The sequence below is a fragment of the Hypanus sabinus genome, chromosome 1, assembly GCF_030144855.1.
Source record: "Hypanus sabinus isolate sHypSab1 chromosome 1, sHypSab1.hap1, whole genome shotgun sequence".
Lineage (NCBI taxonomy): Eukaryota > Metazoa > Chordata > Chondrichthyes > Myliobatiformes > Dasyatidae > Hypanus > Hypanus sabinus.
The window spans coordinates 16,876,606-16,895,962 of NC_082706.1; the positions used below are offsets into that span (position 1 = coordinate 16,876,606).

At 43.3% G+C, this 19,357-nt stretch overlaps 1 non-coding gene across 1 annotated transcript; it reads right to left on the reverse strand.

The window, feature by feature from the left end:
* Window positions 1-1,412: 1,412 nt before the first annotated feature.
* Window positions 1,413-1,521, reverse strand: LOC132402563 (U6 spliceosomal RNA). The gene has a single exon (XR_009514950.1). It is a non-coding gene; the product is annotated as a U6 spliceosomal RNA (small nuclear RNA).
* Between the last annotated feature and the right edge of the window lie 17,836 nt (window positions 1,522-19,357).

Consider the following 19,357-nt stretch of genomic DNA (forward strand, 5'->3'; position numbering starts at 1 on the left):
ATCTAAATTTTATCTTCTTAGGAACAAGTAAAATGAGTCTTATATCCATGTCATCAAATACCAAGCACAGAAGGACAGCAAATTTCAGAACTTAGATGTTAAGCACAGGAAAGAACATTCAAATATTTCCCAATAAAATACACACCCTGAGGAGTATTTATTCCCAAACATATTCAAAGATGGCATCCAAGTAGTTGCTCCATAACTTATAGTAAGGTTTAATATATATTGAATTCCAAAATAGTGAGATTATTTGAGAGAGCAGCGAGCACTGATTTAAACTCAGCAGGAACTATAGACAGATAGTTTAGAATAAATGACTTTATTCAGAGGTCTAGTGGATGGGTGTTCCTGAGAAGACCATGATGACAGTCCTGACAGAACAGGACTGGAAGGAGTAAGATAGGTCTGAAAGATTGACCAATGAAAAGTTAAGGGTTACAGTGGGGCCATGGGAAAGGGGTATGATTAGGTTGTTAGATCTACTCCAATTTTATTGAATGCTAAATTTCTGCAAAACAATTGAAATCACTGCTACAGGTACTGCTGGTGACTGACTTGATAAGGCAGGAGGGGGTGAAGGTAATCAGCTTGCGGTATTCCATTCGGGGGAAACCTGCAGATGGTGGTATTCCACTGGGGGAGAACCTGCAGTTGGTGGGATTCCACTGGGGGAAAACCCACAGTTGGAGGTATCCCACTGGGGGAAAACCTGCAGTTGGTGGTATCCCACTGGGGGAGAACCTGCAGATGCTGGTATCCCATTGGGGGAGAACCTGCAGATGGTGGTATTCCACTGGGGGAGAACCTGCAGTTGGTGGGATTCCACTGGGGGAAAACCCACAGTTGGAGGTATCCCACTGGGGGAAAACCTGCAGTTGGTGGTATCCCACTGGGGGAAAACCCGCAGTTGGTGGTATTCCATTGGGGGAGAACCTGCAGATGGTGGTATTCCACTGGGGGAGAACCTGCAGTTGGTGGTATTGCACTGGGGGAGAACCTGCAGTTGGTGGTATTCCATTGGGCAGAACCTGCAGTTGGTGGGATTCCATTGGGGCAGAACCTGCAGTTGGTGGGATTCCATTGGGGGAGAACCTGCAGTTGGTGGGATTTCAGTGGGGGAGAACCTGCAGTTGGTGGGATTCCATTGGGGCAGAACCTGCAGTTGGTGGGATTCCAGTGGGGCAGAACCTGCAGTTGGTGATATTCCACTGTGGCTGATGCCCTTAGTGACATTTGTGGAGTCAGAAGCTACAATCCTGGAAGGCATAGATTCCTTTGTGACTTGGAGATACACTCGCTCATGCAAGTTGAGGCTATTCCATCTACAATGCACACATCTGACAAAATGATGCAGCAGTTAGTACTGCTGCCTTCCTGCTTCGGTGACCTGGGTTCAATCTTTTTTTTAAAAATTAATGGAATGCTTCATGAATTTGCGTGTCATCCTTGCACAGGGGCCATGCTAATCTTCTCTGTATCGTTCCAATTTTTTAGTATATGTGCTGCCGAAGCGAGCACACCTGGGTTCAATCTTGACTTTCTATTGCTCTCTAAGCCAATTTGTGCACATCCTCCCTATGATTGGGATTTCTCGCACACCCCAAAAACTGACTGGTAGATTAACTGGCCACTGTAAATCACTGTAATTCTATTGGTTTATGGCAAAAGGATTCAGAGGGGTGATGATATCAACATATGAGTGCAGTTAAAGTACGGGAGTATGGAGAAATAAAGAGAAGGGAAATATGATGCTCTCTAGGGAGCCAGGAATTACCCTAAGGGCTGAATGGTCTCCTTCTGTGCCATAAATAACATAAGACATCCATGACCTCAGGTTATTTCTGTTTTCATTTTTATTATTATTAATATTTGCAGCCCACTCCCACCTAATCCATATTGTAGCAGATGGTAACGAGAAACAACAGCACAGGAAAATGAAATTTATTATGGCATAGCTGCATATCCAATAGGAAAGATGCAGTACAGGCAAACATCAGATTAAACTCGGCCATTATGTTACCCACAATCCTCCACTGCATACTGCTTGAGGCTTGAATTCAAAAAGAATATTGCATTTTTAAATATCTCTCTCAGAATCAGTGAATTACACTTCAATAACAATATACTTCTTCAGCGTAATCTGGCAATTAATGATGTTTTATGAGCTATTAACTTTTCATTGCTAATCTAAGTATTCATGCAGATCATCCAGTGTCTGTCATCTTTAATTAGATATGCCAACTGATTTTTCAATTAAACCCTAATTGACGTTTGAGTTTTAATTGCAATGTGAGTTTCTTTATCAGTTTAGCACAGTGGGGGGGGGGGGGGGGGAAGAGGAATTGTTACACAGGAGGCAGGACCCTACAGGATATCAACTAGCTAAATTTATCTTAAAAGCATAGCCTGATGAAATTCTGGAATCTGAAGCAAAAACAAAACAAAAATGGTGTAAATAATTTATATGTTCATTTATTGGATGTGGGCATCACTGGCACGGTCAGCATTTATGTCTCGTTCATAATTGCTCTTGAGAAGGCGGTGACAGCTGCCTCTTTGATCCACTGTAGTCCTACTGGTTAAGGCGGTCCCACAGCACCGTTGGGTAGAATTTCCAAGGCTTAGGCCCGGCAACGATGAAGGGTGGATGACATATTCCCATTCTGGGCTGACGTTTGGCCTGGAGGGGAAGTGGCCGTTGCAGTCCTTCTTCCTCTTGGTGGTACAGGTAGTAGATTTGGCAGATACTGTCGGAGTAGGCTGGGCGCGTAAAGACCGCGCATTTTCTCGACGGTCCACGCAGCAACAGGTCGGGCAGTATCTGCGGAGAGAGAAACAGTGTAAATGTTTCAGGTCGATGGCCTTTCCTCTGAAAGATTCTGATCATCACTTCTGATGAAAGGACATCGATTTGAAACTTCTCTCTCTCTCTATTTATATATATAGATACTGCCTGACCAGCTGTGTGTTACTAGCATTTTATGATTTTTGGTACAAATCTATGACTTTCTTTAGAGATTTATTCATTATTAATTTATTTATTAAGATATAACGTGGAAAAAGCCCTTCCAGTCCTTCGAACTGCACTGCCCAGTAATCCCTAGATTTAATCCTAGCCTGATCACAGTACAATTTACAATGACCAATTAACCTACCAACTGTGGACTGTGGGAGGAAACCAGAGCACCCAGAGGAAACCCTCGTGGTCACGGGGAGAAGGTACAAACTCCTTACAGGCAGTGACAGGAATTGAACCCAGGTCGCTGGTACTTCAAAGCATAGTATTATCCACTATGCTACCGCGCTATGTCTTTGAAGCCTTGATGGCAAAAGACACTATTTGTTTCTTAGCTGGCAGGGTTACTATATGTCTGCAGCCCTAACTAATTCTTGCATATGCTTGATATCAAAAGGTTAGGAGGTTCTGTTAGAAGAGTCTGAAGGTGTAAATACATTGCCTGTTATGGACGCAGATTGAGCACCCACTGCAGGGGAGTGAGTTTTTAAAAATGGTGAATGGAGTGCCAATTGTATAGCTATGGCCTGGATTGTGTTGAGTTCTTGAGCATTATTGGAGAGCATTCCATTCACCTCCTGACTTGTGCTTTTTGGTAGAAAGGATCTGGAGAACCAGGAGAATGGTTATTCACTCTCTGGTAATGCCCATATCTCTAAGTATCCTGTAACTAAGTGATTTAATGGGACAGAGATCAAATGACCATAAGACCATAAGATACAGGACCAGAATTTGGCCATTTGGTCCATCAAATCTGCTTCGCCATTTCATCATCACTGATCCATCTTTCCTCTTAGTCCCAATCTCCTGCCTTCTCTCTACATCCCTTCATGCCCTGACCAATCAAGAATCTATCAACCTCTGGCCTTAGACAGCCCCACCATAGAAAACATCCACTCTATCAAGGCCTTTCACCATTCGATAGGCTTCAGTGAGGTCACCTCTCATTCTAGTGAATACAGGCCCAGAACTATCAAATTGTCTTCATATGACAAGCCATTCAATCGTGGAATCATTTCCAGTTTCAACACATCCTTTCCAAGATAACGGGCCCAAAACTGCTCCTGATACTCCAAGTGAGACCTCACCAGTCCTTTATAAAGCCTCAACATTAGCATTAACAATAACACATAACTTTGTTTTTTTTTGAGTCATCCACTCCAGGTGAGGATTTCCTTTCCTGAAGGAGCAGTGAACCAGATGGATTATAACTGACATCTAGTAGCTTCATTTCTTCATAGCTATTTAATTAACTTAAAATTAGTTCTGTGAATGGGAATCATCCTTAATTCCCAGATTAGTTCTGCATCTCCAGACTGAGAGGATAGCTATTTGATATTAGTGAGTAAACAATTATAACCACCATGTTTCTCTGGTTAATTTTGGCCAGTTGTGACCTCTGTGATGTTACTAGTAGGGGATGGCAGGATTTTTTCTTGATTAGATGGCAATTGCTCCGCATTCATAGTTTCTTTCTTTGCCAAAGTGTTATCTTCCCTAGTCACACTGATCTGCACCTGGACTAAAGCCCATCATAACCCTCTCATCCATGTATCTATCCAAACATCTCTTAAATGTTGCAATCAAACCCACATCAACCACTTCTGCTGGCAGCTCATCCCACTCTTGCACCACCCTCTGTGAAGAGTTTCCACCTCAGTTTCCCCTTAAATATTCCCCATTTCTCCCTTAAAATATGACTTCTAATATAGTCTCACCCAACCTCAGTGAAAAGAGCTTGCTTGATTTACCTTATCTATATCCGTCATAATTTTTATATACCTTTATCAAATCTCCTCTCATTCTCCTACATTCCACAGAATTACTCCTAACCTATTAACCTTTCCCTATGCCTCAGGTCCTCAGGCCTACATATTGTCCTTACACATCTGGGAAGAAGGATGCTTATGTGAGAATGCTGTTCTTGGACTGCAGTTCAGCATTCAACACCATAGTTCCATCCAGGCTCGACAGGAAGCTCAGAGACCTCGGCCTTCATCCTGCCTTGTGCAGCTGGATCCTGGACTTCCTGTCAGATCACCGGCAGGTGGTAAGAGTGGGCTCCCTCACCTCCAACCTTCTGACTCTCAATACAAGAGCCCCTCAGGGCCATGTACCGAGTCCTCTCCTTTACTCCCTGTATACCCACATCTGTATCACCACCCACAGCTCCAATCTGCTAACTAAATTTGCTGATGACACTACATTGATTGACTTTATCTCAAACAATAATGAGGTGGCCTACAGTCATCTCTCTGACACAGTGGTGTCAAGAAAACAACCTCTCCCTTAATGTTGCAAGAACAAAGGAGCTGGTTGTGGATTACAGGAGGAAATGGAGATGGCCTAACCTCTATTGACATCAATGGATCTGGGGCTGAGAGGGTAAACAGTTTCAAGTTTCTCAGCATCCACATCACCGAGGACCTCACAAGGTCTGTGCACACTAGCTGTATGGTGAAAAAGGTACAACATCGCCTCTTTCACCTCAGATGGTTGAGGAAGTTTGGTATGGGCCCCAAATCCCAAGAACTTTCTACAGGAGCAAAATTGAGAGCATCCTGACTGGCTGCATCAATGCCTAATATGGGAACTGTACCTCTCTTAATCACAGGACTCCACAGAGAGTGGTGCGGACACCCCAGTGCATCTGTAGATGTGAACTTCCCATGATTCAGGGCATTTATAAGGACAGGTGTGTAAAAAGGGCCTGTAGGATCATTGGGAACCCAAGCCATCCCAACCACAATCTATTCCAGCTGCTACCATCCGGGAAATGGTACCACAGCATAAAAGCCAGGACCAACAGGCTCCAGGACAGCTTCTTCCACCAGCCCATCAGACTGATGAACTCAGGCTGATTTGAGTGTACTCTATATTCCACTGACTGTTCTGTTTATTATAAATACTATGATTGCACATTACACATTCAGATGGAGATGTTATGTAAAGAGTTTTACTCCTCATGTATGTGAAGAATGTCAGATATAAAGTAAGTATGCAGGAAACATGTTCCCGAAGTTGGGGGAGTCCAGAACCAAAGGCCACAGTTTAAGAATAAGGGGTAGGCCATTCAGAACGGACTTGAGGAAAAACTTTTTCACCCAGAGAGTTGTGGATATGTCGAATGCTCTGCCTCAGAAGGCAGTGGAAGCCAATTCTCTGGATGCTTTCAAGAAAGAGTTAGATAGAGCTCTTAAAGAAAGCGGAGTCAAGGGATATAGGGATAAGGCAAGAACAGGTTACTGATTGTGGATGATCAGCCATGATCACATTGAATGGCGGTGCTGGCTCGAAGGGCCAAATGGCCTACTCCTGCACCTATTGTCTATTATAAATTCAGTTCTTGTCCCAGCAACATCCTTGTAAATTTTCTCTGTACTTATTCAACCACAATGATCCCCTTCCTGTACGTAAGTGACGCACAGGCTCATTACATTAAAATATCACATTCTTAGAAGTAAACAAAGTTTTTTTTACTCATACTCTGTCTTTAACTTTAAAATGAGGAAAACTGCACATAGAATCTGCAGGAGGAACTCAGCGAGCCAGTCAGCTTGCGTGGGAGAAAAGGTATTTGCCTACTTATCCACCCTTCAAGATTTTGACCGAAACGTTGATTGCTGCTTTCCTCTGACAGATGCTGCTCGACTTGCTGTGGTCCTCCAACAGATTGCTTATTGCTGTAGACTCCAGCATCAGCAGTCAGTTTCTTGTGTCTCCAAGAAACTGTAAATGTTGGAAGCCAGAGTTAAACACAGAAAATGATGAGGATTAGACAGCATCAAATATGAAATGTCATTTGTCCTAAAACATTAACTCTGTTTCTCAGTAACCTGCTGTGTATTCCCAATATTTTTCTCTATTAAATTTCTTTAGCCAAACTTGTTGAATAATAAAACTGTGTTTTACTTCCCCTATGTATTGTGATTAAGAAATTTAATAACATTCATAATGAACTGCTGAAATATCACTGTTCCATATTCGTTAGACATTGATGCTTTCTCTGTGTAAGATTCCACTGAAAGTGTTAAGATTATGACAAGCACAAAACTGTGTTAAGCATTATGAGTTGGCCTTTCTATTTCTAATTAATTAATTCATTAACCTTCCAATGTTAAAGGACAGGTTATACACCACTGCATAGTGTTTGAATTCTTGCCATGACAGGCTCCATTTTCAGTTTAACAAATTGTCAGATGTCCCATTGATACTTCTGGATTCTTACAACTCCAGAGGACAGAAATTATTGCAAGGCAACACACACAAAATGTTGGAGGAACTCAGCAGGTCAGGCAGCATCTGTAGAAAGGAATGAGCTATCAGGATTTAAGGCCAAGCCCCTTCTTCAGGACTGAAGAGGAAGGTGGAATGTGCCAGAATAAGAAGATGGGTGTAGGGGAAGGAGGCTAGCTGGAAGATAATAGGTGAACTCAGGTGGGTAGGAAAGGTCAAGGCTGGAGAAGAAAGAAACTGATAGGGAAGAAAAGTGAACCACAGGAGAAAGGGAAGGAGGAGGAGACCCAGGAGGAAGGTGAGAAGTAGTAAAAGTTCACTGTGGGGAATAGAGGAAGGGTGGGATGGAGGAATTTGCTTACCAGAAGGAGAAATTGATATTCGTGCCATCAAGTTAGAGAGTACCCTGATGGAATATGAGGTGTCATCCACCCTGTGGGCAATCTCATCTTGGCACAAGAGGAGGTCATGGATCAATACATCAGAACAGGAATGGGAATCGGAATTAAAATGTTTGGCCACCAGGACTATATGTGCATGCAAACATATAAGATTATTAAGGGATTGGACAAGATAGAGGCAGGAAATATATTCCAGATGCTGAGAGAGTCCAGTACCAGAGGGCATGGTTTGAGAATAAGGGGTAGGTCATTTAGGACAGAGTTAAGGAAAAACTTCTTCTCCCAGAGAGTTGTGTGGGTCTGGAATGCACTGCCTCGGAAGGCAGTGGAGGCCAATTCTCTGGATACTTTCAAGAAGGAGCTAGATAGGTATCTTATGAATAGGGGAATCAAGGGATATGGGGACAAGGCAGGAACCGGGTATTGATAGTAGATGATCAGCCATGATCTCAAAATGGCAGTGCAGGCTTGAAGGGCCGAATGGTCTACTTCTGCACCTATTGTTTATTGTCTACTGACTGCCCCACTTGTGGCTGGATGGTGGGGAGGTGCTGAAGGAAACAGTCTCCCAATTTATGATGGGTCTCACCGATGCAGAGGAGGCTGCATGGGGAGCACTAGACACAATAGTCCACCCCAGCAGATTCACAGGTCAAGTGTTGCCTCACCTGCCAGAACTGTTTGGGACCCCAAATGGAGGTAAGGAAGGAGGTGTATGAACAGAAATTATTGCAGTCTCAAAGCTTCCCTGAATCAAGGTTGGTTAATAATCTTCCAACTTCTGTGTGTTTCTGCAACTATAGCCTCATCTCTGTGTAATGGATCCACCTGACACAAACACGTTTTCAGTGACCTTGGCCAGAAACTCTGGAATTCACTCCATAAAACTTTATACCTCTGTCCTTCTCCCCATATATTTTACCCTATTTTATTGCCCTTACTAAATATCTCCTAATCTGATTCAACACCACAGACTGATTGGCATCAACTTCTACTGAAGTGTTTCATCCTTGTGAATGGAAGGGATTGGGTAGATTTCTGCTGCAAGTAATGAATATTTTTATTTCATTACTTGTAATACTTCTTGCCATCATCAAAGTCAAAGTCATATTAGAAGTATAAAATCATCAGCATAATCATTATGTGCTGTGCCATACAACGTGGGCGATCATGGTCCCATAACCATGATTGTTCTTGGCAAATTTTTCTACAGAAGTGGTTTGCCATTGCCTTCTTCTGGGCAGTGAATTTACAAGATAGGTGACCACAGCCACTATCAATACTCTTCAGAGGTTGTCTGCCTGTTGTCAGTGGTTGTGTAACCAGTGCTTGTGATAAGACCGTCCACCGGCTGCTCCCATGGTTTCACGTGACCCTGGGCGGGGGGATAAGTAGGTGGCCAAGGGTGGCTTGCAGGCTAGCAGAGAGAAGGAGAACCTTGCACCTCTTTTAGTAGGAATGTATCTCCACCCCACCACCAATGTAACCATGTTATAATGTCTCTCCATTCCACAGTCTCTGGCTTCCCAAATATTTCCTGTGTTTTTCCCAGCTAAGGTATAGGAGTAATCTATTAGGTCTCAATATTCACAGAGCATGCCATTTGTGCAGGGAAAATGGTCCTCACTTAATCCCAAAAGCACTCCATCCTATTGCTGTTGTTGTTGGTTCTGCACCTTGTGATGTATCAGGCAGCATTTTTTGCCATTTCCTTAGCCTCGTAAAAAACAAGCAAATGCTGAGTTTCTAGCTTGACGCTCAATCCAACACGAACGTGGGACCATTGGCCTCGAAGTCCAGTGCCAATGCCACTACACCACCGGCTGGCTCCATCCCATAGTAGCAAGGACATTTGGTGTCCTCTCTGTCTTCTAATACTTTGCTTCACAGCTGCACAACTCATTCTTATGTTTCTGGATTGATTGGACTGCAGTTGTAATTACAGTACCATCATAAGAATGTACAACACAGAAGTGGCCATTCAGTCCACTTCATCCATTCTGATCAATAAAGAGTTTGTGAGCCTAATCCCAGTTTCCAGCACTGGGCCTGTAGTCCGGTCATTCATGGGTCACATAATCAAGCCCTTTCTGAACATGGTAAAGGCTTTTGCCTCTGTCATCTTTCCAGTTGGTTAGGTTCAGACAGTCACCATCCTCTGGATCAAAAGACTTTACATCAAGCCACCTCTTGTGTCCTGTGTTCCTTCTACCAATTAGTGCACAACCCCTGGGTTTTGAGATATATATCTTCTCTATCTATTGTGACACCTCACAAATTTACACCCTTCAATTAAGTCAGTCTTCAGCTTCTTCTTTAAAAAGAACCTTAGTTTAATCAAGTTTCTCCTCATATGAAAAGTCTTCCACTCATAGAAACCTCCCTGAAAACCCCCTCTGCACACTCTCCAGTGTAATCATGCGATGAAAAGAAGAGAAGTTAATACAGCACTCAGGGTCTACAGGAGCAAGATATATCAGCTAGTTGAATGGTGTCGCAGCAACAGCCTTGCACTCAATGCCAGTAAGACCGAAGAACTGATTGTAGACTTCAGAAAAGGTAAAGTGAGGGAACACACACCAGTCCTCACAGAGGGATCAGAAGTGGAAAGAGTGAGCAATTTCAAGTTCCTGGGTGTCAATATCACTGAGGATCCATCCTAGATGCAACATATTGAGGCAGCTACAAAGAAGGTACAACAGTTCATTAGGAATTTGAGAAGCTTTCATACCACACAGGGCATCATAATTGGCTGCATTACTATCTGGTATGGAGGAGAGGTGTAGGCTACTACACAGGATTGAAGTAAGCAGCAGAGAGTTGTAAACTTAGATCCATCATGGGGCACTGGCCTCTGTAGTATCGAGGACATCTTCAAGGAGTGATACTTCAGAAAAGCGACATCCATCATTAAGGACTCCCATCAAGCCGGGTGTGCTCTCTTCTCATTGCTACCATCAGGAGGAAGGTACAGAAGCCTGAAGGCACACACTCAATGACGCAAAAACAGCTTCTTCCCCTCTACTCTCTGACTTCAGTACAGACATTGAACTCCTGAACATTACCTCACTACTTTTTTTTTACTTTTGCTTTACTTCTTTAATCTAACTATTTAATACATATATACTTACTGCATTTCAGTTTTTTTCCATATTATTATGTATTGCATTGTACTGCTGCTGCAAAGACAACAAATTTCATGATGTATTCCAATGATATTAAACCTGATTCTAATTGAGAAGTAGCATCCAAGAAATCCACCATGTGAATCCAGCTGTTCAAATGTTCCTTCAGTAACCCATAGTGTGGAATTCTTATCTTTGTTCTTTCTGTGCTAACTTATACCTAATTGTCTCAATTTCACTGATTAACCTAGCCGTGGGAATAATCTGACACAATTTATTCCCTCAAGCTTTCATTATCTTGAATGTTCATTGCTGCAGGTTTTCGATATCTCAATATAACCATGTTCTCTAATCTGTGATTTTGTATCTCGGCTGGGTATCTTCTACAAATCCCATGGCTTTTCCAAAGTTGATTTGTATCCAGCTGATCTTCAGCAGTTATTTTTACGGAAATTAAGGGTTGGTAATGTAATAGAATTTGAGATTAAATAATATTTTGGAAAAAGGAGATATTGTAACAGTCAATTTACTTGATACATTCACAAAGTTAGGAGCACCATCCAAAGTTCAAAGTACATTTATTATCAGAATATGTATACACTATATCTCCAAGAGGACCACAAGCTTGTCATAATTTGAAAGCTTGCATGCCTCTGTGACCAGGAGAGCTATGTTGGCTGGACTCAGGGCCTTGTGCTTTGGCTCTTGGTAGGGTCACCCATGCCAAACAGGTCAAAGGGTAGAGGCAAGGCTATGAGTGGTCCACCGGACTTCCAGGTTCACAGGTTCAGCTCAGGGCTAACAACCCTGACTGGTCAAAAGAATTGTTATGGAAACAGCAATGAAGAATTCTTCTACATCTGTATGCTACTGTACGGACAAACAAAGATGGAGGACCTTCATTGCTGTCTTAAACGCCAATGGTGTAACAGGCAGTAAGCAAGTATACATTTTACGACTTTGAGATGTGCCTCCTCACAGGCAGTCACAAAACAAAGAACCCCCAAAAAATCCATAAAAAAGACCAACAAACACCCAATGTGCAAAGAGGAAAAAAAAGCAAATAGTGCAATCAATAAAAGTATGCAAATAGCATCCAGATGAAAGCGAGTCCTCAGATATGAAGCCTGGAGCAGCTAAGATAGAGACAGAGTTGAGTGGTGAGGTAGGTTTATAATCAACGTCTTCATGCAATTGGTCTACAGGGAAACAAAACAGAATGATCAGGCTAGAAATTTGACATTACCCACCCAAGCCACACTGATGAAACCTCGCAAAACACACAAAATGCTGGTGGAACGCAGCAGGCCAGGCAGCATCTATAGGAAGAAGTACAGTCGACGTTTCAGGCCGAGACCCTTTATCAGGACTGTGTTTGATGGGAGAATCCCATTGAAGATGGCAGCAGCTTCAGACAACGTGTTTGATGATATAGAGGCTTGTGGGGTGGCAGGTAATGGAACTCTATCCCTGTTAAGGGAGTGAGAAGATAGGTTGAGGGCTGATGTCTGGGAAATGGCAAGTGAATGCAGCAGCAATGGTGCAGGAAGAAAATCCCTGTTCTTTGAAGTTCTGGAATGAAAAGCCTCACCCTGAGAGCATATGCTGTGGATGTGAAGAAACTGAGAAAAGGGAATAGCATTTTTACAGGAGACAGGGTGGGAAGAGGTATAGTCAAGTCAGCTGTGGGAGTCAGTAGGTTCATAAAAGGGGCACAAGAGAAGAGTTGGCCAGTATTGATAGGAAAGGAACACTGACAGGGATGACAGCAGAGTAGCAATGACACTAAGCATTGAGCAGAGGACACATCCTCAGAATAGAGGAGCATCCTTTTAGAATGGAGGTGAAGAGAATTTTCTTTAGCCAGAGAATGGTGATCTATGGAATTCTTTGCTACAGGCAGCTGTGGAAGCCAAGTCTTTATGTATATTTAAGGCAGAGGTTGATAGATTCTTGTTTGGTCAGGGCATGAAGGGATTTGGGGAGACGGTATGAGATTGGGGCTGAAAGGAAAATTGGATCAGCCATGATGAAATGGCATAGCAGACTCGATGAGCCAAATAACCTAATTCTGCTGTCTCATTTGGCTGTAGTTATGAGTATTCATGTATGATTGAATTAAACTTGAATTAAATTTTGGCCGACAACACACCCAAAATGCTGGTGGAACACAGCAGAACAGGCAGCATCTATAAGGAGAAGCACTGTCGACGTTTCGGTCTGAGACCCTTCGTCAGGACTAACTGAAAGGAAAGATAGTAAGAGATTTGAAAGTAGTGGGGGGAGGGGGAAATACGAAATGATAGGAGAAGACCGGAAGGGGTGGGATAAAGCTAAGAGCTAGAAAGGTGATTGGCGAAAGTTATACAGAGCTGGAGAAGGGAAAGGATCATGGGATGGGAGGCCTCAGGAGAAAGAAAGGGGGAGGGGGGAAGCAATAGGGGGAGATGGAGAACAGGCAGAGTGATGGGCAGAGAGAGGGGAAAAAACAAACAACTAAATATGTCAGGGATGGGGTAGGAAGGGGAGGAGGGGCATTAACGGAAGTTAGAGAAGTCAATGTTCATTCCATCAGGTTGGAGGCTACCCAGTTGGTATATAAGGTATTGTTCTTCCAACCTGAGTGTGGATTCACCTTGACAGTAGAGGAGGCCATGGATAGACATATCAGAATGGGAATGGGACGTGGAATTAAAATGTGTGGCCACTGGGAGATCCTGCTTTCTCTGGCAGACAGAGCGAAGGTGTTCAGTGAAATGGTCTCCCAGTCTGCGTCGGGTCTCACCAATATATAAAAGGCGACACCGGGAGCACCGGACGCAGTATACCACACCAGCGGACTCACAGGTGAAGTGTCGCCTCACCTGGAAGGACTGTCTGGGGCCCTGAATGGTGGTGAGGGAGGAAGTGTAAGGGCAGGTGTAGCACTTGTTCCGCTTACAAGGATAAGTGCCAGGAGGGAGATTGGTGGGAAGGGATGGGGGGACGAATGGACAAGGGAGTCACGTAGGGAGCAATTCTTGCGGAAAGCAGAAAGACAGGGGGAGGGAAAGGTGTGCTTGATAGTGGGATCCCGTCGGATGTGACGGAAGTTACGGAGAATTATACGTTGGACCTGGAGGCTGGTGGGGTGGTAGGCGAGGTCAAGGGGAACCCTATCCCGAGTGGGGTGGTGGGTGGATGGGGTGAGGGCAGATGTGTGGGAAATAGGAGAGATGCGTTTGAGAGCAGAGTTAATGGTGGAAGAAGGGAAGCCCCTTTGTATAAAAAAGGAAGACACCTCCTTCATCCTGGAATGAAAAGCCTCATCCTAAGAGCAGAAGCGGCGGAGACGGAGGAATTGTGAGAAGGGGATAATATCTTTGCAGGAGACAGGGTGGGAAGAGGAATAGTCCAGGTAGCTGTGAGAGTCTGTAGGCTTATAGTAGATATCAGTAGATAGGCTGTCTCCAGAGATGGAGACAGAAAGATCAAGAAAGGGAAGGGAGGTATCTGAAATGGACCAGGTAAATTTGAGGGCAGGGTGAAAGTTGGAGGCAAAATTATTTGAATTTTGGACTGAGACCTTTCATCAGTTCTGGAAGGAGAGAAGGCAGAAGCCAGAACAGGAAGGTGGGGAGAGGGGGAGGAGTTCAAACTGACAGGTGATAGGTGAAGGGTGATGTACACAAGGAACTCTGCAGATGCTGGAAACCCAGAGTAATACACATAATAATTCTGGAGGAACGCAGCAGGTTAGGTATCACTTATGGAAAGGAATAAACAGTTAATGTTTTGAGCCAAGATGCTGTTGAAATGTGATAGGTGAAATTGGGTGAGGGGTAAATGGGTGGGTGAGGGAGTTGAAATAAAATTCAAGGAGTTGATAGGTTGAAGATGTCAAGAAAGGGTTGAAGAAGAGGAATCTAATAGGAGAGGACAGAATGGTATAAAAGGAAGAAAGAAGGGAAATAAAGGGAGGTGATGGACAGGAGAGGAGAAGAGACTTGGAAAGATTGGAAACAGAATGGGGAATGACAAAACAGAGAAGTGGGGGACGGATTGGTAAAAGATAACAGATCTGATTCAGATGTTGATTCTGAATCCCCATTGGCTAAACCAGGGAAAGTAGCAGATTAATTTCCCTAAAGGGCTTTAGTAAATGAAGCTGAGATATTTTCATTGTGATTATATCCAAGACTCACCTTTTGATTCTGGATTTACTTCCTAAACTGAATTAATATCTCAGCAACATATACAAAATGCTGGAGGAACTCGGCAGGACAGGCTGCTTTTATGGAAAGGAATACATAATCAGCATTTCAGGCCAAGACCCTTCAACAGCACTGTCGTTGCTGAAATGTTGCTGCCACACCTGCCGAATCCCTCCAGCATTTTGTGTGTACAGACGGCCCTCCTCATCCGCGGAGGATTGGTTCTGAGACCCCCGCGCATACCAAAGACCACCGCACTGATTCAGGTTAAATAAGGGACTTGAGCATCCACGATTTTTGGTATCCACGGGGGGTCTCGACAGTCAGTCAACTATCGGAACAATTTTAATGGAGCACTTGAAAGGCCCTGCCCCGATGAAGGCTAGATTATTACCAAGCAATGCAGTGGTTTAATTATTGAATTACGTATGTTTCTTAAGTGTTTTATATGCATAGTAAGGTGAAATATGTACTATATACTAAGAAAAACGTTTGACTAACTGACGCTAATTAATACTGGATATACCTGTTCCAACTTCAAATCCGACAAAGATGGACTCAGGAATGGAACTCATTCATAACCCAGGGACTGCCTGTACTTTTAAGTCATTTCTAGATTACTTATAATACCTTATACAATGTAAATGCTGTGTAAATAGTTGTTATACTGTATTGTTTAGGGAATAATGACAAGAAAAAAAAAAGAGACTGTACATGCTCAAACGAAGAGTGCTGGAGAGAGAACTTCCGGGTTTTCCCAATCCACAGTTGGTTGAATCCGCGCATGCGGAATCTGCGGATAAGGAGGGCCGACTGTATTTCTTTGTATTTCCAGCATTAGCAGAATCTTTGTGATTTAAATACCTCAGATCTACAGATTATTCACCCAACAATGGAGCTAGAATGCTAGCAAAACACTAATTCATGTCCACAGGCTCAACAACTCACATTCGCTGAGTTTGTTGCTGTAGAGCAGGTTATTTCTACCTCTGATTTCACCAGCAAATTGTGAATGTTGCATTGCATTTTCAGGTTTAGTGGATCTCATCCAATCCACACCTATGCATCATTTGTGTTCAGCCTGATAAATAGCTGCTAACTGACTTAATTGGCACTTTACCACTTCTGACTTCTTGTCTGGATGTCAATGTGGCAATGTTGGCCCTTCAGTCCTCCTTCAAACTCCTCACCTCAAACTGGGACCATCAAATGAATTTCTGAGATTCATTCTTCAGAACACTTCAGCTGAAAAACCCTTCAACAGGAATAACTATACCGGATCCTGAGCCAACTTCGCTACTCTAACACTTGATTAAGAGTCATAGAACACAGAAAAGTACAGCACAGGAACAGACTCTTAACTAATTAAGCCAATGATGCCTAATTAAACTAATCCCTTCTGCTTGCACATGGTGACAATCCCTCTATTTGGCTCATATGTATGGAAACTGGACCTTAGGCCCACTGAGTCCATGCCAACTGTCAAGCATCTATTTGCATTAATCCTTCTCATAACCTTTTTATTCAAAGCAACACACACAAAATGCTGAAGGAACTCAGTAAGTCAGGCAGCATCTATGGAAAAAAGTAAACAGATGACATTTCGGGCCAAGGCTCCCCTCCAGGAGCCTTCTTTGACTTGTTATGTATACTTACAGTGCCTGAATTAGGAGTTGTTAAGGCATTCGTCTAGTGATCTGAAGGTCGCTAGTTCGAGCCTTGGCTGAGGCTGTGTGTGTGTCCTTGAGCAAGGCACTTAACCACATATTACTCTGCGACGACACCGGTGCCAAGCTGGATGGGTCTTATTGCCCTTCCCTTGGACAACATCGGTGGCGTGGAGAGGGGAGACTTGCAGCATGGGCAACTGCCGGTCTTCCATAATAAAAAAAAACCTTGCCCAGGTTTGCGCCCTGGCAACTTTCCAAGGCGCAAATCCATGGTCTATTGAGACTAACGGAGGCCTACCTACCTACTATTAGGAATTCACTTTGATGTTTTGGTGGGGCATGCAACGAAAAACAACATTAAGCAATTATAAAGATTAGAGAATTAAATAAAAATAAATATCAAAGTTCAAAGTAAATTTTATTATCAAAGTGAATATTTATTTATTGAGTTACAGCACAGAATAGGCCCTTCTGGCCCTTTGAGATGCGCCACCCAGTAACCCACCTATTTAGCCCAAGCCTAATCATGGGAGATTTTACAATGATCAATTAACCTGTGAAAGGAAACCTGAGCACCTGGAGAAAACCTATACAGTCATAGGGAGAACATGCCATTTCCTTACAGATTGCAGTGGGACCGTAAAGCATTGTGCTCACCACCATACCATGCTGCCCCCACCAGATACAACCCAGAGGTTCATTTTCTTGTGGGCATACTCAACAAATCTATGGCATAGAATCAACGAGCGACAACCAAACTAGGGCTTTCAACCAGAGTGCAGAAGACATCAAGCTATGCAAATGCAAAAAGGAAGAAAAAATAATATAACTAAATAAGCAATAAATATCGAGAACATGAGGTGAAGAGTCCTTGAATGTGAATCGGTTGGTTGTGGAAATATTTCAATGATGAGGAAAGTGAAGTTGTGTGAAGTTAACCCTTCATTCAGGAGCTTGATGGTTGAGGGGTAATAACTGTTTCTAAACCTGGTGGTGTGAGCCCTAACGCTCTTGTACCTTCTTCCTGATGGCAGCTATTAGAAGAGAGCATGTCCTTGATGTTTAGGGTCCCTGATGAAGAATGCTCCTTTCCAGTGACTGTGTTTCATGTAGATGTGCTCAGTGGTTGGGACAGCTTTACCTGTGAGGGACTGGACTTATCCACTACTTTTTGTAGAAATTTAGAGGTTAAGGTACAGATTTTGAATAGAACGTGCATAAATACCAGCATGCACTTCATTATAAAAAGTGTTTAAAAATGATTACAGTGCCTGCAGTGACTGAGGTAATGGAAAGAGAGGGGTGGGGAGGGTAATCTCGAATGGTTGATCAGATTAACTGCCTGGGGGAAGAAACGTTTAAGATGACGTGTAGTTTTTATTTTGATGGCCTTATAGTGCTTTTTGGAAGGGAGCTTTTGAAAAAAGCAGTTTGCTGGGTGGGTAGTGTCTGCAATCATTTTTCCTGCCCACTTCTTTGTCCTCGACACCTACATGTCCTGCAATGATGAGAGACTGTAGCCAATGACTTTTTCTGTGACCAGACAGTTTTCTGTAGTTCTGGTATATTGTGATAGGATGCTGCACCAGATGGGATGGTAATGGCTGATGTAAGGATGCTCTTTTTGATGGCAGTGCCAGAATTGCACTACAGTTATTGATGATGGCCAGTTTATCTACCAGCCCACATGTGGAAAGTGGGAGGGAACTAGGGCACCTGGGGGGAAACTCACACAAATAATGCAGACAGCACTGGAGGTCAGAATTAAATCAGCGTCTTGAGGAAGCAGCTCCAACATGAATGCTGCAAGTGTACAGAATACTTGTGGGGCCGCACCTGGAGTTCTGTGAGCAGATCATCGGGGTCTCTCTTCCTGCCATCACGGATATCTACACTCTATGCTGCATCCGCAAAGGAAACAGCATTATGAAGGACCCCATGCACCCCTCATACAATCTCTTCTCCCTCCTGCCGTCTGGGAAAAGACTCCGAAGCATTCGGGCTCTTTCGTCCAGACTATGTAACAGTTTCTTCCCCCAAGCTATCAGACTTCTCAATACCCAAAGCCTGGGCTGACACCTTGCTCTACTGTCCAGTTTATTATTTATTGTAATGCCTGTACTGCTTTTGTGCACCTTATGCAGTCCAGTGTAAGGCTGTAGTCTAGTATAGCTTTCTCTATGTTTTTTTTATTACATAGTTCAGTCTAGTTTTTGTACTGTGTCATGTAAACCATGGTCCTGAAAAACATTGCCTCATTTTTACTATGCACTGTACCAGCAGTTATGGTTGAAATGACAATAAAAGTTGACTTAACTTGACTTGAGTTCTGGTCTCCATACTTGAGGACGGATATACTGGCTTTGGAGGCAGTGCAGAGGAGGTTCACCAGGTTGATTTCAGGGATGAAGGGGTTAACCTATGAGGAGAGATTGAGTTGCCTAGGACTATACTCTAGGGAATTCAGAAGAATGAGAGGCGACCTTATAGAAACATACAACATTTTGAAAGGGACAGATAAGATAGAAGTAGGAAAGTTGTTTCCATTGGTAGGTGACACTAGAACTAGGGGACATTGCCTCAAGATTCAGTGGAGAAGATTTCGGACAGAGAAGAGGAGTAATTGTTTTTCCCAGAGAGTGGTGAATCTGTGGAATTTTCTGCCCAGGGAAGCAGTTGAGGCTTCTTCACTAAATATATTTAAAATACAGTT